The sequence below is a fragment of the Salmo trutta genome, chromosome 9 (genome assembly GCF_901001165.1).
Source record: "Salmo trutta chromosome 9, fSalTru1.1, whole genome shotgun sequence".
Taxonomy (NCBI): Eukaryota; Metazoa; Chordata; class Actinopteri; order Salmoniformes; family Salmonidae; genus Salmo; species Salmo trutta.
In genome coordinates, this window is record NC_042965.1 from 18,647,032 (window position 1) to 18,669,725 (window position 22,694).

Below are 22,694 nucleotides of genomic sequence, written 5' to 3' on the forward strand. Positions count from 1 at the left end.
AAGAGATAAAAGCACAGGTGTACAGGTATGTATAATGAATACATGTATTTCTTGTTAGTCATAAATTGACATTCAACATTGTTACATTAGTGCCATGCATAAGGGACTTGTGAGACATTTGGAATCTTTCAGTGAATAATACTGTCATGTGAATGTAAATGCCGCCTCAGCAACATCCTGATGGACAGAGTTTGTCTCCAACAGTGTGTCAAAAACGTAAAAATATCATAAAAACACAGGGGATGTACATTCCAACAAAATAAACATGGCAAGTTTATACATCTGGTGGAAACCAGAAAAACATGCATATGGTCTAGAGAACATTACGTGATTCCCTATATGGATGCGGTAAGAGATCAATGGATGGCAGACTATGGGGGATAGAACAAGGACCGTCGTTGGCGCCCATAAAAAAAAGTTGATTTAACAAAGTGGATATTCGTCAAATCCATCATAATATATATATTCTAACAAGCCCACAATGTGGTTACTAAAATCAGATTTCAATATATTTGCCAGTTTTTGCTGCATAATGTTTAGAAGTTGTGTTTTTTGGGTTTCGGGAAAAAAACTGGTAGCATAGCTAGCCATATATAAATCTGTCATGGTAGTTTAAGTCATTTTTAAGTGTAATGCAGTTGATTGGTGACGATGACATAAACATGTATTGGGGTTGACATCCGAACAAGCATGATACTCCATTTTTTACCCCAACATAGTGTAAAATAAACATCTAAAAATAGCCTAAATGTAGGCCCATTTTGATGTGTGGCAATAAGGAGATTTTGGATCTATCCCCTACGGGGAGACGAGTGTGTGGCGTTTTCATGGCGTTTTTGTTGTTTTGGTCAAACTCTTAACTGATCTATAATAGAAAATGTTGTATTTGAGTTGCACGTGTCTGCAAAGCTTTACAGACAGAGGTGTGCCAATGATACTTTTCTGATTAACATAATGTACCTTCACTGAAAACTGATTTTGGATAACACTTTTCTGAAGTATTGAATCCACATGTCATTCTTTCTATCTTCGATGTTGCTATAGCATTTCAAATGGACTGACAGACAGGTGTCATTTGATAGTTAGAGGCTCAATATATTTTTCTGCTATCTTTGTTATCACATATATTTTGTTAAAGTGTCCTAAGTAACATTTATGGATAAATAATATATCGATTTTTATCAGCTATGAAGGTAAGATCCAGATGCAGACCTTGTCGGATAACCAATAGTTTAAATATCCCAAAGGGGCAGGCAAATAGTCAGGTCAAGGCAGGCAGGGGTCAATAGTCCAGAGAAGTGGGGGAAAGGTACAGGACTGCAGGCAGGCTCAGGGTCAGGGTCAGGCAGAGTGGTCAGGCAGGCAGGCTCAGAGACAGGACAGGCAAGGGTCAAAACCAGGAAGGCGAGAAAAAGAGAGACTGGGGAAAAGCAGGAGCTGAGACAAAACGTTGGTAGGCTTGAACAAACAAGACGAACTGGCAACAGACAGACAGAGAACACAGTTATAAATACACAGGGGATAATGGGTAAGATGGGCGACACCTGGAGAGGGGGTGAAGACAATCACAAAGGCAGGTGAAACATATCAGGGTGTGACAGTACCCCCCCGTCCGTCCGTCCGTCCGTCCTACCTGGGCGCGTACCTGGTTGACCGGGGAAGTCGGCGATGAGGGCTGGGTCCAGGATGTCTCTAGCGGGGAACCAGCACCTCTCCTCCGGGCTGTAACCCTTCCAGTCCATCAGGTACTGGAAACCCCTGCCACGTGGTCGAACACTCAGGAGGCGTCTCACCGTGTTTGCCGGATGACCATCGATGATACGGGGAAGAGGGGTGGGCCTGGAAACTGAAGACAGAGGGCTGTGAGACATGGGCTTAACCCTAGTGTCACATCTGCTCCTGCCATGCCCTCTAGTAAACATCCGGTGTCTCCTTGACCTGCCGCCACTCCCCCAGTGCTCTCTCCCTCTCTCTCTGTGTGTGTGGGGGGGATTGTGTGGGCGGAGACAGGTGTGCTGGAGTCAGAGCAGATCCCCACCAGCTGCAACCTGTTCCATAATCAAGACTAGAGGTCGATCGATTATGATTTTTCATCACCGATACCGATACCGATTATTGGAGGGCCCAAAAAAGCCGATACCGATTAATCGGCCGGTTTTTATTTTTTTATTTGTAATAATGACAATTACAACAATACTGAATGAACACTTATTTTAACTTAATATAATACATCAATACAATCAATTTAGCCTCAAATAAATAATGAAACATGTTCAATTTGGTTTAAATAATGCAAAAACAAAGTGTTGGAGAAGAAAGTAAAAGCGCATTATGTGCCATGTAAGAAAGCTAACGTTTAAGTTCCTTGCTCAGAACATGAGAACATATGAAAGCTGGTGGTTCCTTTTAACATGAGTCTTCAATATTCCCAGGTAAGAAGATTTCTCTCTATACGATTTGTATTTCATATACCTTTGACTATTGGATGTTCTTATAGGCACTTTAGTATTGCCAGTATAACAGTATAGCTTCCGTCCCTCTCCTCGCTCCTACCTGGGCTCGAACCAGGAACACATCGACAACAGCCACCCTCGAAGCAGCGTTACCCATGTAGAGCAAGGGAAACAACTACTCCAAGTCTCAAAGCGAGTGACATTTGAAACGCTATTAGCGCGCACCCGCTAACTAGCTAGCCATTTCACATCGGTTACACCAACCTAATCTTGGGAGTTCATAGGCTTGAAGTCATAAACAGCGCAATGCTTGAAGCACAGCGAAGAGCTGCTGGCAAAACGAAAGTGCTGTTTTGAATGAATGCTTACGAGCCTGCTGGTGCCTACCACCGCTCAGTCAGACTGCTCTATCAAATCATAGACTTGATTATAACATAATAACACACAGAAATACGAGCCTTAGGTCATTAATATGGTCGAATCCGGAAACTATAACGTTTATTCTTTCAGTGAAATACGGAACCGTTCCGTATTTTATCTAACGGGTGGCATCCATAAATCTAAATATTCCTGTTACATTGCACAACCTTCAATGTTATGTCATAATTACGTAAAATTCTGGCAAATTAGTTCGCAACAAGCCAGGCGGCCCAAACCGTTGCATATACCCTGACTCTGCATGCAATGAACGGAAGACAAGTGACACAATTTCACCTGGTTAATATTGCCTGCTAACCTGGATTTCTTTTAGCTAAATATGCAGGTTTAAAAATATATACTTCTGTGTATTGATTTTAAGAAAGGCATTGATGTTTATGGTTAGGTACAGTCGTGCAACGATTGTGATTTTTTCGCAAATGCGCTTTTGTTAAATCATCCCCCGTTTAGTGAAGTTGGCTGTCTTTGTTAGGAAGAAATAGTATTCAGAGTTCGCAACGAGCCAGGCGGGCCAAACTGCTGCATATACCCTGACTCTGTTGCAGAGGTGACACATTTTCCCTAGTTAAAAGAAATTCATGTTAGCAGGCAATATTGACTAAATATACAGGTTTAAAAATATATACTTGTGTATTGATTTTAAGAAAGACATTGATGTTTATGGTTAGGTACAAGTTGGAGCAACGAGAGTCCTTTTTTGCGAATGCGCACCGCATCGATTATATGCAACGCAGGACAGGCTAGATAAACTAGTAATATCATCAACCATGTGTAGTTAACTAGTGATTATGATTGATTGATTGTTTTTTGTAAGATAAGTTTAATGCTAGCTAGCAACTTACCTTGGCTTCTTACTGCATTCGCGTAACAGGCAGGCTCCCCGTGGAGTGCAATGTAAAGCAGGTGGTTAGAGCGTTGGACTAGTTAACCATAAAGTTGCAATATTGAATCCCCAAGCTGACAAGGTAAAAATCTGTCGTTCTGCCCCTGAACAAGGCAGTTAACCCACCGTTCCTAGGCCGTCATTGAAAATAAGAATGTGTTCTTAACTGACTTGCCTGGTTAAAAAATATTTATATACAAATTTTAAAAATATATATATATATATATTTTTTAAATCGGCAAATCGGTGGCCAAAAATACCGATTACCGATTGTTATGAAAACTTGAAATCAGCCCTAATTAATCGGCCATTCCGATTAATCGGTCGACCTCTAATCAAGACCTCTACAAATACTCAGTCCTGCCACTTCCACACTGCCAGATCGTAATCTCTGCCCAGTCAGTCCATGTTTCTAGCCATTTGTTCCTGTTGTCCTGTTGTGCCTCTTTTCCCTTGCCTGACGCTGTTTTCCTCTCCACTAAAGTTCTGCCCGTTCTGACTCTGGTCCTTGTCTCCAGTCCGACTTCTCGTCAGTCCTGCTACTCTGTCCTGGATTCCCCACTCTAATCTCCCTTGGATTCCCCTCTGGACCTGCTTACCCTGTCCCCACACCTCTCGCTACAGCCTCACCCTCCGCACCTGGTTTCCAGCAACCCGTCCGAGCTTCCCCTGGCTTGTTCTCAATCTTCCCCCCATGTTTCAATAAATACCTTGGTTACCTCATCCCAGTCTCCTTGTCTGAGTTTGCTCTTGGGTTCACCTGTTCCGCTCCACGTGACACCTGGATACATGGAAAATTAGGTGAATACGGAGGGTATGGGGTAACAAAAGATGAACAGTAGTGGGGCTAATAACTCTAGAGATGGGGAACGGGCCGATGAACCGGGGAAAACTTTTTACGGGACTCCACCCAGAGGGGCAGGTCCTGGGTGGAGAGCCATACCCTCTGCCCAAGCCAGTAGGGCGGAGCAGGGGTCCGGTGGCGATCCGCTTGTCGCCTATACCTGGGAGTGGTCTTCAACAGAGCAGTCCGGGCCCTTTTCCAGGTATGGCGACAGCGGCGTATTAACATCTGGGCAGAGGGATTGCTGACCTCCTCCTCTTGCTCGGGGAAGAGCGGAGGCTGGTATCCCAGGGCACACTCGAAGTGCGCAAGACCCGTGGCAGAGCAAGGAAGGGTGTTGCGAGCATACTCAACCCATACCAGTTGCTGATTCCAGGTGGTAGGGTTGGCGGAGACTAGTCAGCAAAGGGTTGTCTCCAAGTCCTGGTTGACTCTCTCCGACTGGCCGTTGGACTGGGGGTGGAATCAGGAGGACAGACTAGCCGACGACCCAATGAGCATGCAGCATGCCTTCCAGAACTGGGACGAGAACTGAGGACCCCGGTCAGAGACCATGTCCACCAGGAGTCCGTGGATCCGGAAGACGTGCTGCACCATAAGCTGGGCAGTCTCCTTGGTCGAGGGTAGTTTGCGGAGAGGAATGGAGTGGGTGGCTTTGGAAAATCGGTCAACCACAGTCAGGATGGCAGTGTTGTCCTCAGATGGGGGAAGACCTGTGACGAAATCGAGGGATATATGGGACCAGGGACGATGAGGGACAGGCAATGGTTGGAGAAGACCAGCCGGAGCTTGCCAAGGAGTCTTGTTCTGGGCGCAGGCTGTGCAGGCAGCGACAAAAGTGGCGACATCCGGAACCATGGTAGGCCACCAGAAGCGTTGTCGCATGAAGGCCAAGGTGCGACGAGAGCCTGGGTGACAGGCTAGCCTGGAGGAATGGGCCCAGTCTAGGACTGCGGAGCGGACAGTGTCAGTGGTTATCTGCCCCCCCCCCCCCCCCCCCCCCGGGGTTCAGCTGGGACCGCTGCACCTCCTGGACCGGTTTCCCTATACCCCAGCTGAGTGCCGTCGCCAGCTGGGGTATAGGGAATAGATTATTTCAGACAGATGTCCAAATACAAACTCTTGCAGGTATAATAAATACATAGAAAGAACTAAGAATAACTCCAAGAAATTATTCTGTAATGAACTGAACTAGGCTATGTCTTCATAGTAATTTGGCCATTCAGGCAGAGCTCTGAGGCTGTCAATGTCTTTGAGTACCCTGAGGAAAGTCCTGCTCTCTTGCTGTGCCTCTCACGTTCTGTAAGGCTTTTATGCCCTGTGGCAGCTCACAAGACAATGTGTGTTTTTGATACAGTATCAGTCAAAAGTTTGGTCACACCTAGTCATACAAAGGTTTTTATTTTTTATTTTATTATTTTATACATTGTAGAATAAAATTGAAGACATCACTGTGAAGCATGGAAGAGGAGGGGTGATGGTGTGGAATTCAAGGCACTCTTAACCAGCATGGCTACCACAGCATTCTGCAGTGATACGCCATCCCATCTGGTTTGCGCTTAGTGGGACTATCATTTATTTTTCCACAGGAAAATGACCCAACACACCTCCAGGCTGTGTAAGGGCTATTTGACCAAGAAGGAGAGTGATGGAGTGCTGCATAAGATGACCTGGACTCCACAATCACTCAACCTCAACCCAATTGAGATGGTTTTGGATGAGTTGGATCACAGAGTGAAGGAAAAGCAGCCAACAAGTCCTCAGCATATGTGGTAAAAGACTGTTGGAAAAACATTCCAGGTGAAGCTGGTCGAGAGAATGCCAAGAGTGTGCAAAGCTGTCATCAAGGCAAGGGGTGGCTACTTTGAAGAGTCTCAAATATAAAATATATTTTGATTTGTTGAACACTTTTTTGGTTACTACATGAATCCATCTGTGTTATTTCGTAGTTTTGATGTCTTCACTATTGTTCTACAATGTAGAAAAGAGTAAAAATAAAGCAAAACTCTTGAATGAGTAGGTGTGTCCAAACTTTTGACTGGTACTGTATATATCAACTGCAGGCTGTTATTAATAGTGGAGGCTGGTGACTTGAACATTACCAATTTATTTACCCTGACCAGATGGACAGGGTGCATAGTCTGTATGCAGCTGCTATTATTAGCAGTCTACAGTTGATCAGACTGAAAGATCATCTCATTTTTATCCATACAGCATGTCAGAGCTCTAATGTTTGGGTGTAGCCTAGGCTGCTGCAACATTTATGTAATGAGTTTTTGCTTGTGTCTGTGATTATGCGTTTTCACCTTTACTAAATAAATACCGGAGGAAAGTGGAAAGCCTACTTGAGAGCGCGCAAAAAAATATGCTGCATCAACCTCTCTTTTTATCTCACTTTTAATGGATGATGCGATGGAAGCGACCAAATCCTTCTGATTGATTTCAACAGTGAAGGCTCCTCAGAAGAGGAAGGGGAGGACCATCCTACTCAGCGAATTTCAGAAACATTAAAATGTTAGCCTTTTAGATAAAACTATTCTAAATATGTTTACATGTCACCAAATACCTGATTATAACACACTTTTTTGCAATGAAGGTCTACAGTTGTCTCAACAACACACTCTAGGCTATCACCATGGTGTAGCTGGAGGACAGCTATATCCCGTCCTCCTCTGGCTACATTGACTTCAATACAAAACATAAGAGGCTCATAAGCCTTAACCCCTTTCATAGACCTACATGTTAATTATGACCACTTTCGGAGGACGTCCTCCAGCCAGTCAAAGCTTTTGCAATATGAACTGGAATGTTGTCCATCCAATCATAGGTTTATGATCAGAGAACGAACATAGTGTGGTGTATTGGGGTTGTGCCCCAGAGCATTATGGGGGTTCTATGCGTTGAGAAGCTTGGTGAGTTGGTGACATATTGGATTGAGATTGAGAGTGAAGAGTGATATTTGAGCATTTTTAAGATATCATTCAATTGAAATTAGCAGCGAGTGCTAACGTTAGCTACAAGAGTGCCATTTTCTCAGACAGAATGGCTAGCTAATGCTAACAACAATGTAGTGGATTTTTTGTTAAAGAACCCCTTTCATTGTCAACATCAGATTCAAGCTTCTTAGAAAAAGCTGCATTGATCATGTAATAGACAAATGTCTTCATAACACAACGAGAAGGTAACTTAGAAGAAACAGGGTTACAACCAGCTTATCGGCAAGAGTTGGCTTTCACTTTGAGGCACGGTGAGAGGGAAAGTTCAGCTAACAAGGGCAACTACAAAGAGCTTGCAGAGGTAATTGCACATTAAGATGCTTTACTTGCTAAGCATATGAAAGTTTCTACTGTCTTCTCTGGGATGTCGAAATCACTTCAGAATGATTTGATCACTTTCATTTCATCATCCATTAAAAGTTAAATTGAAAAGAGAGGTTGATGCAGCGGATCTTTTCGATCACACACTCAAGTGGGCTTTCAACTTTCCTCCGGTATTTATTTAGTAAAGGTGATAATACATAATCACTCCAGACAGACACAAGCAAAAACTCATTACATAAATGTTGCAGCAGCCTAGGCTACAACCAAACATTAGAGATCTGACATGCTTTATGGGATGAAAATTAGATGATTTTTCAGTTTGATCAACTGTAGGTTATTGCTTATTTTTGGTATTTTTTTATTTAACCTGGCAAGTTTTTTTATTTAACCTAGGAACAGTGGGTTAACTGCCTTGTTCAGGGATAGAATTATTATTTTTTTACCTTGTCAGCTCAGGGATTTGATCTAGCAACCTTTCGGTTACTTGCCCAACACTCTAACCACTAGGGTACCTGCCGCCTATGAGCCCTGTCCATCTGGTCAGGGTAAACATACTGGTAGTGTTATGTATTTATAGTATTTGTTTGTCAGGAGAAAATGTGCATGTGATCAAATTTGATGTAATTTCAAACTTGGGCTGGCTAGGCAGCCTATACCTTTTCATTTCAAAATGATTAACTGGTATTAATCAATCAACATAATAGTGATGACATAGACTGTGAGTTACTTTTTTATTAGGCCTACAGTTGCATAGGCCTGCATGATGAAAACATGCATAAAGCAAGCTCAGCCGTGTGAGTTCTATTGTCTATCAGTTGTTGTCTGGGTAGAGGAAACCCCCGTTAGTCTAATCTAAATTTAATTAATATGAACAAGTATGAGGTTGCTGTAGTTTGACAGGGTTTTCATCCTTCCCAGGGTCAGGAGTTTTTTCCAGGAGTTTTTTAAAACCATGTGACCTGATTGGAAAAAATGACCTCACCTCTCTGCGACATATAGTGCTACCAGTCTGCTCAAAGTTGTTAGTTATCGTCAGGTATGTGGATGATCAGGGCTTTATTCAGGAACGTTTCTTGGGCTACTTTGATGTGTCAAGTAAGCGAGATGCGCAGTCTGTCTTTGACTTTGTGAATTCTGATATGTCTGAGTTTAACTTCATGGAGAAACTTGTTGCCCATACCTTTGATGGCGCTCCTGTAATGGAAAATATCTGTTATTTGTATTTACAGCTAAGTCCCCTCCTGTTCCTTGATTAAGAGGTGATGACCACTCCACTCCACTACCATTGTCAGCTCTCTCCTGACATGAACTGAAGCCACGTCTCATGTGCCCGCTCATCCACTGGCACATTGAATGCTTCCTCTCCAAGCACTGTGAGTAAACCTGTCAATGTTCTCTCATTACTGTATGTAGAGTCAATCAAACACACAAACAAAACCACATTATTACAGATCAATGATTTTACTCCTTGCTTGGACTAAATAATTCTTAGCTCTTTTGTCTAACCCTGTAGTGTATCGTGTTATTGTTTTTTGTCTTCCCAGTCAAATCCTGTCCTTCCCTCAGTGGAAGAGTTGACCTCTTCAACACCACCCATCCATGATGAGCCTGTCCTGCAGTGAAGCCTATAAACACCTCAACCCCTGTCCTGCACTGAAGTCAAGCCTCTGAACTCCTCAACTCATGCCTCATACCCTCATTCAATCACTGCTGTGATCACTTCACAACACTGTGTAAGTAGCCCCCTCAATCCCATTCACCATAATATTGCACTATGAATGTCTTTATTAAATGCTTTAGGTTAAAATAATTTGTCTTTAATGATTTTTTAAACATGCTTTGTCATTTCCGTGTGGTCCGCACCTATACCATGGGTCTCCCATCCTCATACATTTTTCAAGTCACCAGTCCCCACTTGATTTTGCCATCCCAGAGAAGACAGTAGAAACTTCCATATGCTTAGCAAGTAAAGCACTGTAACGTGGAATTACCACTGCAAGCTCCTTGCAGTTGCCCTTGTTAGCTGAACTTTGCCTCTCATCATGCCTATAAGTAAAAGCCAACTCTTGCTGATAAGCTGTTTGTGACTGTAATGTCTGCTTCCAACTCACACTCTCAAACACGTAGATCCCGTGAATGCAGCTCACTTTCCAGCCCACTTTCCAGCTCACACTCTCAAACACATAGATCCCCTGAACGCAGCTCACTCTCCAGATCCCAATCACCTGAATTCTGATCACCTGTATGTCATTATCACACACTAAGTAGTTCAGTCCTTTGCACCCCATCATTGTGAGGTATTGTTTGTTTTGTGACACAATTCTATTCGGAGCTCTGTTTTTCCCCATAATTTACTCCTCCCGTGTATGATAGTTTTTGCCTGCCTCAGTAACGACGCCTTTTGCCTATTCCCTGCCTGTACTTTAGCCTATCGGATTTCCTATTGCCAGGATCTCCCGGACAACGTTACTAGTCGTTTCCCTGCCTGTACTGTTGCCTTTTTGGACCCCGTGTATGACCTTCTGCCTGCCCCTGGACCCAGCTACCTGCCTCCTCCTGTGGTCCTTTACAAATAAACACCTGCTGCGCCCTGCGCTTGAAACCAGCTCTCTGTCTCCCATCGTGTTCATTACAGTGACCCTGTTTCTTCTTAGTTACCTTCTCGTTGTGTTACACAGTTTGAATGTGCAGATGTTAGTCTATTACATGATCAATGCGTCTTTTCCCAAGAAGCTTGACTCCGATATGGGCAATGACAGGGGTTCTTCAACAAAAAATCCACTACATTGTTGTTAGCAGCCCTAGCTAAAGGCTAGAGCTGCCGCTTTCAAAGAGCGGGACTCTAACCCGGAAGCTTATAAGAAATCCCGCTATGCCCTCCGACATACCATCAAACAGGCAAAGCATCAATACAGGACTACGATCAAATCATACTACACCAGCTCTGACGCTCGTCGGATGTGGCGCTTGCAAACCATTACAGACTACAAAGCGAAGCACAGCCGAGAGCTGCCCAGTAACAAGAGCCTACCAGACGAGCTTCTATGCTCACTTCAAGGCAAATAACACTGAAACATGCATGAGAGCAACAGCTTTGTGATCACGTTCTCCGCAGCCAATGTGGGTAAGACCTTTAAACAGGTCAACATTCACAAGTCCGCAGGGCTAGACGGATTACCAGTACGTGTACTGAGAGCATGCGCTGATCAACTGGCAAGTGTATTTACTGACATTTTCAACCTCTCCCTGTCCGAGTCTGTAATACCAACATGTTTCAAGCAGACCACCATAGTGTCTGTGCCCAAGAACACTAAGGTAACCTGCCTAAATGACTACCGACCCGTAGCACTCACGTCTGTAACCATGAACTGCTTCGAAAGGCTGGTCATGGCTCACATCAACACCATTATCCCAGAAACCCTAGACCCACTCCAATTTGCATACCGCCCCAACAAATCCACAGATGATGCAATCTCTATTGCACTCCCCACTGCCCGTTCCCACCTGGACAAAAGGAACACCTATGTGAGAATGCTATTCATTGACTACAGCTCAGCGTTCAACACCATAGTGCCCACAAAGCTCATCACTAAGCTAAGGAACCTGGGACTAAACACCTCCCTCTGCAACTGGATCCTTGATTTCCTGACGGGCCGTCCCCAGGTGGTAAGGGTAGGTAACAACACATCTGTCATGCTGATCCTCAACACAGGGGCCCCTCAGGGGTGTGTGCTCAGTCCCCTCCTGTACTCCCTGTTCATTCATGACTACACGGCCAAGTACGACTCCAACACCATCAATAAGTTTGCCGATGACACAACAGTGGTAGGCCTGATCATCAACAACGACGAGACCGCCTATAGGGAGGAGGTCAGAGACCTGGCCGTGTGGTGCCAGGACAACAACCTCTCCCTCAACATGATCAAGACAAAGGAAATGATTGTGGACTACAGGAAAAGGAGGACCCAACAGGCCCCCATTAACATCAACAGGGCTGTAGTGGAGTGGGTCAAGAGCTTCACGTTCCTTGGTGTCCACATCACCAACGAACTATCATGGTCCAATCACACCAAGATAGTTGTGAAGAGGGCACGACAACACATTTTCCCCTCAGGAGAATGAAAAGGTTTGGCATTGGTCCTCAGATCCTCAAAAAGTTATACAGCTTCACCATCGAGAGCATCCTGACCGGTTCCATCACCGCCTAGTATGGTAACTGCTCGGCATCTGACCGTAAGGCGCTACAGAGAGTAGTGCGTATGGCCCAGTACATCACTGGGGCCAAGCTTCCTGCCATCCAGGACCTATATACTAGGCGGTGTCAGAGGAAAGTCAAAAAAGTTGTCAAAGACTCCTGTCACCCAAGTCATAGACTGTTTTCTCTGCTACCGCACTGCACGCGGTACCAGAGTGCCAAGTCTAGGACCAAAAGGCTCCTTAACAGCTTCTACCACCAGCCATAAGTCTGTTGAAAAATGTATCAAATGGCCACCAGACTTTTTACATTGACACCCCCCCCCCCCAATTTGTTTTTACACTGCTGCTACTGTTACTGTCTGTTTACTATCTATGCATAGTCACTTCACCCTTACCTACATGTACAAATTACCTAGACTAACCTGTACCCCGCACATTGACTCGGTACCGATACTCCCTGTATATAGCCTCATTATTGTTATTGTTATTTTATTGTGTTACTTTTATAATTCTTTACTTCAGTTAATTTGGTAAATATTTTCTTAACTCTTTCTTGAGCTGCACTGTTGGCTAAGGGCTTGTAAGTAAGAATTTCACGGTAAGGTTGTATTCGGCGCATATGACAAATAAAGTTTGATTTGATTTTGAATGTCCACCAGAGCTGTTGCCAGAGAATTGAATGTTAATTTCTCTACCATAAGCCGCCTCCAAAGTCCTTTTAGAGAATTTGGCAGTACGTCCAAGCGGCCTCACAACTGCAGACCGTGTATGGTGTCGTGTGGGCGAGCGGTTTGCTGATGTCAAAGTTGTGAACAGAGTAACCCATGGTGGTGGTGGGGTTATGGTATATACAAACGTATGTGGACACCCCTTCAAATTTGTTGATTAGTCTTTTTCAGCCACACCCGTTGCTGACAGATGTATAAAATTGATCACACAACCACGCAATCTCCATAGACAAACAGTGGCAGTAGAATGGAAGAACTTACTGAAGAACTCAGTGACTTTCAATGTGGCACCGTCATAGGGTGCCACCTTTCCAACAAGTTAGTTCGTCAAATTTATGCCCTTCTAGAGCTGCCCCCGGTCAACTGTATGTGCTGTTACTGGGAAGTGGAAAAGTCTTGGGGCAACAATGGCTCAGTCACGAAGTGGTAGGCCACACAAGCTCACAGAACGGGACTGCCAAGTTCTGAAGCGTGCAGCGCATAAAAATCGTCTGTCCTCAGTTGCAAGACTCACTACCGAGTTCCAAACTGCCTCTGGAAGCAACATCAGTACAATAACTGTTCATCGGGAGCTTCATGAAATGAGTTTCCATCAACCTACGCTTGGCATTGCGCATTGTGATCTTAGGCGTGTGTGTGGTGTAGTTTTTCAGGGTCAACAGTTACCTGTGTGTATCAAGAATGTCCCAAAGGACATCCAACCAACTTGAAGCATTGGAGTCAACATGGGCCAGTATCCCAGTGGAACGCTTTCGACACCTTGCAGAATCCATGCTCTGACAAATTGAGGCTGTTCTGAGGGCAAAAGTTTGGAGAGGGAGGGGAGGTGCAACTCAATATTAGGATGGTGTTCTTAATGTTTTGTAGAGAGTGTATAAATATACACTACTGGTCAAAAGTTTTACAACACCTACTCATTCAAGGGTTTTTCTTTATTTTTACTGTTTTCTACATTGTAGAATAATAGTGAAGACATCAAAACACGTATGGAATCATGTAGTAACCAAAAAAATGTCAAACAAATCAAAATATATATTTTATTTGCGATTCTTCAAATAGCCACAATTTTCCTTGATGACAGCTTTGCACACTCTTGGCATTCTCTCAACCAGCTTCATGAGGTAGTCACCTGGAATGCATTTCAATTAACAGGTGTGCCTTCTTAAAAGGTAATTTGTGGAATTTCTTTCCTGGTTAATGTGTTTGAGCCAATCAGTTGTGTTGTGACATGGTAAGGAGGGTATACAGAAGAAAGCCCTATTTGGTAAAAGACCAAGTCCATATTATGGCAAGAACAGCTCAAATAAGCAAAGAGAAATGACAGTCCATCACCACTTTAAGACAAGAAGGTCAGTCAATACGGAACACTTCAAGAACTTTGAAAGTTTCTTCAAGTGCAGTCGCAAAAACCATCAAGCGCAATGATGAAACTGGCTCTCATGAGGACCGCCACAGGAAAGGAAGACCCAGAGTTACCTCTGCTGCAGAGGATAAGTTCATTAGACTTATCAGCCTCAGAAATTGTAGCCCAAATAAATGTTTCACGGAGTAAAAGACACTTCTCAACATCAACTGTTCAGAGGAGACTGTGTGAATCAAGCCTTCATGGTCAAATTGCTGCAAAGAAACCACCACTAAAAGACACCAATAACAAGAAGAAACAAAAGCAATGGACATTAGACCGGTGGAAATTTTTCCTTTGGTCTGGAGTCCAAATTGGAGATTTTTGGTTCCAACCTGTATTTGTGAGATGCGGTGTGGGTGAACAGATGATCTCCACATGTGTATTTCCCACCGTAAAGCATGTAGGAGTAGGTGTTATGGTGTGGGGGTGCTTTGCTGGTGACACTGTCTGTGATTTATTTAGAATTCAAGGCACACTTAACCAGCATGGCTACCATAGCCATCTGCAGCAATACACCATCCCATCTGGTTTGAGCTTAGTGGGACTATGATTTTTTTTCTCGAAAGGACAATGACCCAACACACCTCCAGGCTGTGTAAGGGCTATTTTACCAAGAAGGAGAGTGATGGAGTGCTGCATCAGATGACCTGGCCTCCACAATCCCCCGACCTCAACCCCAATTGAGATGATTTGGGATGAGTCGGGCCGCAGAGTGATGGAAAGCATTCCATATGTGTTGTTTCATAGTTTTGATGTCTTCACTATTATTCTACAATGTAGAAAATAGTAAAAATAAAGCAAAACTCTTGAATGAGTAGGTGTGTCCAAACTTTTGACTGGTACTGTATATATCAACTGCAGGCTGCTATTAATAGTGGAGGCTGGTGACTTGAACATTATGGGACTCCCAATCACGGCCGGAACAGCCTAGATTCGAACCAGGGACTGTAGTGACGCCTCTTGTACTGAGATGCAGTGACGTAGACCGCTGTGTCCATTTGTGTGTTAACTATTTAACTGTACTACAATGCTTAAAATGCCACAAAAATTGTAAATATCGGTTATCGATATCGGTATCAGGTTTTTTGGCAAAGAAAATATTGGATATTGGTATTGGCCAAAAATGTAATATCGGTGCATTACTAATATATATGCTTAGCTGTGAGTTGGACACAATTATAGTAAATTGTATAAACATTGAAGGAGTGTGATGTTATGAGCTCATCATCAACAAGTATATTTTATTATTACATTTGTTAAATTGCTAGTTAATTGTTAATTGCTTACACTCATGCATAAACTGAAACATGACCTTACAAAGCAGTAACATTTCACTACAAATATTATACAACAAACTAATATGTTTAGAATTCAATTAGAGTCAAAGTTATCTTGTTGACACAGCTCAGTGTAATAGTAATCAACAGTGGCTAAACTACTCTCAGGTTAAAATCTTATTGCTGAGTCCAACTTCAGGAAGTCCAGTAATATGATTGTATTTTGATTCCAGGAGGATTTCCTTATGAGTAGCATTGTACTTAAATTAGACCATGCATAATGACTGTGTCATCAGAAGGCCACATGCAAGCCCGGTTTGAGTCAGTGCCACTCCCTAACCTGAGCAGGAGTTTGTGAGCAGACATACAGACTGTACCTAGTCCTGGACCTGCCCTCCTCTGGAGATGTCCTGGTCCCATTCAGCCATCTGGTTTCAGTTCAGCCCCATCTGGATTTGTGTCTCCAGCTCAGAAATGTAAGGAATAGGTTTTGGATCCGTGCCCACATCCGTTCACACAGAAAAGTGTTTTAAATTACTCAACTCTAAATGTCTCTAAACCCCAAAGTGATTGTATTTTTTTTAGGCAATATCAGTGATGGTAAAATACTACTTGAAAAGATTAGCTTTAAATCAGAGAAGTGACTAAGAGCCATACTATAGTCTGACTTACATTTAGCATGTGTGGAGGTGAATTCAGAGCAATATGAATCCTTTCAGACCCCTATCCTGAGAAACAAGAAACACACAGACGGTTCAAATACATCATGTCACAGCTTTCAGAGGACCATTGAATGGGAGTAGACATGAAGAATGGCAGCTGTGAGTTGGAATATTATGTCTACACTATCAATATCAGTTGATTTCATGCAGATGCAACCATTGGTATTAAGTTGATATATGATTCCAATGTACAGTTACGCTTCATAGCATACTCTCAACACTGTCATTACTTAGTCAATGTCCACGTGTCTCACGTGTAGGTGTATATGTGTGTATGTGTGTGTGTGCATTAGTGTGTGTGTGTGTGTTTGTATGTTTGTTTGGATGTGTGCGTGCATGTGAGTGTGTGTTTGTTTTTGTTTGATTGTTTGTTTGTGTATGTAAGTATGAAAGCAAGAGAGAAAGAGAGAGCCAGAGAGAGAGCGAGAGAGAGACAGAGCAAGAGATCAAGAAAGAGAGAGGTGGCCTTGTTCCCAGCTTAATTAAATATGCTGTGTTAGAGCACAGCCTGTACTGTATTACCTGAGCCTATTTTAGGATATGACCCACAATGCCTCACATTTTTATGACTTGTATGACTAAACAAGAGTAGTCCTTATTCAAGATGCCTGTGGGCTTGTGCTCATGCTGTTATTTCATGTGGTATGTGATAAGGGCTATACACTATCACAGACAGTAAGCAGCCAGTTAATCCTGAATAAACATTGCCCCTTTTTCCAATTTGCATGCTAATGCAGTTCTTGATTTCATCTGATATGGGCTGTGCAGAGTTATAACTCAAAGGTTAAGAGACAACGAGAGTGTTAAGAGTAACTCATAATTAATAAAAAGGTGGAAAGAAATCTATTTTTTAAATGATTTGATGACACACACGCACTGACTTTGATACTGAAGAGTGGTTTAATATCATACTGTATATAAAATGCAGGTAAAATCTATTCATCACATTTGAGTTATAATTCAAATACAAAGCTTTCATAGTAGCAGTGGCAATTTTGGCATGTAAATCTTGGTGGGGCAAACTCAAAAAACAGTTTTACATGCATGCCAGAAAAGCCTCTACACAACACAATGCTAAACAATACATTCATTGCACTATAACAGTGGCAAACAGTGCACACAAACTGTTAGGGCCTACATAAAGCTGTCCCAACAGCAGAATCCCAACAGCAGTCCCAACACCTTACCACTGCTTCACCTGGCTATCAGCAGAGCCTTGTCTGGCATCAAAACAGTTAATTCAGCCTCATTTACTACTTTAAAAAAAACATAGCTGATATGGCTGACTTGCTTAAACAAATGTGGTTTCTACTGACAATTGAGATGTACAAACTATGCGGATAAGAGGCAATCCGTAATTTTGATTAAGACATTAGTGAGCGAGCTAGGATGGACATAGTCAATATAACTATTTGTTCAGCTCTTTTAAAATGTACAGTGACAGAATTCCGAACATGGGCCATTCTTACAGTATTCTCCCTGTACACCAAGTCAGAACCATAGAATAAATAAAGGGGGCATATCAGCAGACGAAGAAAGCGCTTACAATATTCGATGATGACATTTCTCTAAAACAGTCAATAGGCTACATGTGCACCACCGGGTCAGAACAGTAGGCTAAGTTATGAGGGGGAAAGGGACCGAATTATTAGGGTGAGGCACATGGGCTACCAACAGCTAACTACACAACATACACTCAGTATTACTTTCTAAGCTACAGTATACATATTTCCCTGTCATATTACATAATTTATGCAGCAGCATACATGACATTTGTGACTCACAACCTGGATTTGGTGTTATGTAGCAAAATTTGAAATTGTGTAGTGACATTTGTTTCTCAACTGTGATACTGAACATATGGCCCCTCTCCATGACCCAACATATAATTATCTTTCAATTATTCGTTTGGACATCTCACAAGAGGAATTCACCAGAATCTCCTAAGTAGCTCGAAGAACCAATCATACACCTCTGTCGGGGACAGACAGGTCGAGCGGCAAATGAGGGAGCCTCTCCCCTCAAATTAAATGAGCCACCCGCCTGCCCTCTGATCATTCTCGCTTCTCTTCCTCACAGAAGAGTTATACTTAGCTCTCCTCAGCACAAGCGAAGGTTATCAGCTCCCGTCATTTTGTGTTGCGCTTCAGATACAAATTTTCTTCTTCGTTTTCTTCCTTTGTCTCCTTTGTAGATAGCATCACACGGCTAGCTGCGGAGACTTAACTAGCTTAGCTGCAAGGCTTAGCTAAACCTTGCTATCATACTGACAGATTTTTCTACCTGGAATGGTAGAATTACTAGTTTCCTCTCTTGTTTAGCTCAACCCACTACTGGCGTTGACTAGACCTGCCATCCTAGTGTCACGGCTTACCGGTCGAGAGCCACGCTTTATTATTATAATATACAGTTGAAGTCGGAAGTTTACATACACCTTAGCCAAATACATTTAAACTAAGTTTTTCACAATTCCTGACATTTAATCCTAGTAAAGATTCACTGTTTTAGGTCAGTTCGGATCACCACTTTATTTTAAGAATGTGAAATGTCAAAATAATACCAGAGAGAATGATTTATTTCAGCTTTTATTTATTTCATCACATTCCCAGTGGGTCAGAAGTTTACATACACTCAATTAGTATTTGGTAGCATTGCCTTTAAATTGATTAATTTGGGTCAAACGTTTCGGGTAACCTTCCACAAGCTTCCCACAATAAGTTGGGTGAATATTGGCCCATTCCTCCTGACAGAGCTGGTGTAACTGAGTCTGGTTTCTAAACCTTGCTCGCACACACTTTTTCAGTTCTGCCCACAAATTTTCCATAGGATTGAGGTCAGGGCTTTGTGATGGCCACTCCAATACCTGGACTTTGTTGTCCTTAAGCCATTTTGACACAACCTTGGAAGTATGCTTGGGGTCATTGTCCATTTGGAAGACCCATTTGCGTCCAAGCTTTAACTTCCTGACTGATGTCTTGAGATGTTGCTTCAATATATCCACATCATTTTCCTGCCTCATGATGCCATCTATTTTGTGAAGTGCACCAGTCCCTCCTGCCCCAAAGCACCCCCACAACATGATGCTGCCATGATGCTGCTTCACGGTTGGGATGGTGTTCTTCGGCTTGCAAACCTCCCCCTTTTTCCTCCAAACATAACAATGGTCATTATGGCCAAACAGTTCTATTTTTGTTTCATCAGACCAGAGGACATTTCTCCAAAAAGTACAATCTTTGTCCCCATGTTCAGTTGCAAACCGTAGTCTGGCTTTTTTATGGCGGTTTTGGAGCAGTGACTTCTTCCTTGCTGAGCGGCCTTTCAGGTTATGTCTGTAAACAATTGTTGGAAAAATGACTTGTGTCATGCACAAAGTAGATGTCCTAACCGACTTGCCAAAACTATAGTTTGTTTACATGAAATTTGTGGAGTGGTTGAAAAACAAGTTTTAAGGACTCCAACCTAAGTGTATGTAAACTTCTGACTTAAACAGTATATATTTTTTACCCTTATTTTTCCAGATAAGTTGACTGAGAACACATTCTCATTTACAGCAACGACCTGGGGAATAGTTACAGGGGAGAGGATGGGGGATGAATGAGCCAATTGGAAACTGGGGATGATTAGGTGGCCATGATGGTATGATGGTCCGATTGACAATTTAGACAGGACACCGGGGTTAACACTCCTACTCTTTACAGTAAGTGCCATGGGATCTTTAGTGACCACAGAGAGTCAGGACACCCATTTAGCATCCCGTCCGAAAGACGGCACCTTACACAGGGCACCTTACACAGGGCAATATCCCAATGCCCTGGGGCATTGGGATATTTTTTTTTAGACCATTGGAAAGAGTGCCTCTTACTGGCCCTCCAACACCACTTCCAGCAGCATCTGTTCTCCCATCCATGGACCGACCAGGACCAACACTTCTTAGCTTCAGAGGCAAGCCAGAAGTGGGATGCAGGGTGGTATGCTGCTGGCTAAAAGACCAACAATGCGACAGGTTCCTTTGGCTAACTTTGTGCCAACTAGCTAGGTTACTAGCCCAAGTGACGAATGCTAGCTACATTCACATTGTTAAAGGATTTGTTTCTCCGGCTAGCACTGTGCTAACTAGTTAGGCTACTAGCCCAAGTAGCCAACGCTAGTTATGTTTCACTTTGCTTTCGGATTGCTGTTTTTTGAAGCTATGGAACTTGTTAGCACGGCCCAGGGGGCACCAAGCAAGGCCCCTGTTCCAGCACAGCCAATGCCTATGCGGTGCGACCATTTCAGTCAAGGTCACGCACTCCCTGTGTTGTCAGCCTGGGTGTTGAACACAACGGAGCAGAGTTCGACGATCCCCGGTTATGCATCCATTGCAGATTTTTTGCTGCTAACACTCTCCCAATGGAGAGTGCGCAGAGCAGCCCAACATGGTTCGTCTCCCACTCTTAACTCGAGTGAGGAGACTGCCTCATGGGCCCATGTCTTGGAATGCTACCCCGAGGACCTTCAACCACTTTTCCAGGGCTTGGCTCCTGAGGAGTGGGAAGGGGACCACCTCATTGATGAGGACGATGGCGAGGGTATGACCAACCTCCTCCAGGCAGCAGAGGAGAAAAAGGACGAGGAGGCGCAAGCCGCTCTTTTCCGATAATATGTGTGAGACTTTTCACCACATTCCCCAACTGGCTAGAGTGTGAGGAATTTCAGTAAGCTCGAGAATCGTCAGAGGGCAGGTGGGTGGTGTCACACCAGCCTTCGCTTTGGCTCCCCCTCCTGTCCAGCTCAGCCTTCTAGCTGCTGCCGAACCTAGTGCTGGAAAATGCCCTTGACTCATCAACCCCGGACTTGTTTCGCCATCATTGCACACACCTGGTTCCAATTCCCAATCTATCACTGTATACAGTATATACTCCCTCTGCCATTTGTCTTTATCGGTCATTGTAAATGTTACTTGTTTTTACTGAGAGGAATCTCTCCTACTATTTCCTGATTACTTTATATTTTGCACTTTGGGTTCGCCCTGTGCCTTTTTTGTTTATGAAGATATATTTTGAGCACAAAAGCGTTTGGGTTTCGTCCCGCTTTGATCTAAAGTGCTTAAATAATTCAGTAGTTCTGAACCTGAACATGCCTCCTGCCTACTCCTCTCTACACCAGTGACAGAATGACTGACCCAACTAAACAGGAAGCACCAGGACATCCTGACCGCTCCGCTGTAGGAGCAAAACTCCACCACCGCGACTCGTGCCTGGTGCGCCTCGGGACTGCCATGGACTCGGTGCTCCGGGCCATACGCCAACTGCAGGCTACACCACCACCTTCCCAGCTCCCCGCGGTCATTCCAGCCACCCCACCACCATCTACATCACCCGGTCCGATCAGCAACGTCCACCTGCCCCTCCCGGAACGGTTTGACGGCACCTCAGCTCATTGTAAGGGGTTTCTCCTGCAGTGTGACCTCCACCTGGCCTGTCATGCCGGGATGGCCTCCAAGAGGGACAAGGTGGCCTTGGTGATCTCAGTGAAGACAGGCCGGGCTCTGGAGTGGGCTCACGCCATCTGGGAGAGGGACGGACCAGAAGTGCAGTCCTATGAGCACTTCACCCAACTCTTCCGTGCCGTCTTCGACCACCCTACAGAGGGCCGAGAGGGAGGTGAGCGGCTCACATCTGACACAGAAAAGCATGATCATTGCAATCCTCACAGGATTCTGCAGTTACACTTGAACAATATATTAAAGTTTCTGAGCTGACATTGACAACTGACATTTTCTTCTTTTCGCGACTGATGGCTGGTATTGTTCATGACATTGACATTCAAAGTCTGTCACAGTTCTTAACATGCCATTATCCTCATCAAATATCTTGAGTAAAATGTCCTAAGTAATTAGATTATTTACAAAAATATGACTAAAGAAGGCTTAAATTCCAAAAGAATCTCTAAATGAAATCACTCTCAGCTCATGACCAGTGAGGACTGCTGTTGTTTATATATTTTTTGATGCGGGCATGCTTCTCAATTGCCTAGCGGCATTTGCCACATCTCTGCATAATCCTTAATCAAGGATCTGCATAACACTCCATCAAAAAGCCTTCAACATTGGTCAAAGAATATTGACATGGTAATTGAACTTGAGCATGCCTTTTGATTGGAACACAAGCCAGATGTTGAGATGTTTACTGGGATGTTGCTCTGTGGGCACCACTGTACACAACCCTCTTCTCATTGTAGCAGGATTTTTCCATACTCTTCTGTTCATTAATCCTTCAGAAAAAAAGCTGAGTCCATGTAATGCAACAACATGGCACTGGGAGCTATTCCTTGCTGCAGATTGTAATCACGATTTTCGCATTGTTCGTTGATTGTTATGGAAGCTGACTTGAATGAAACCGATGGAACTCTGATTTTTGGTGATGCTGGCACGTGTAATGTGATGACA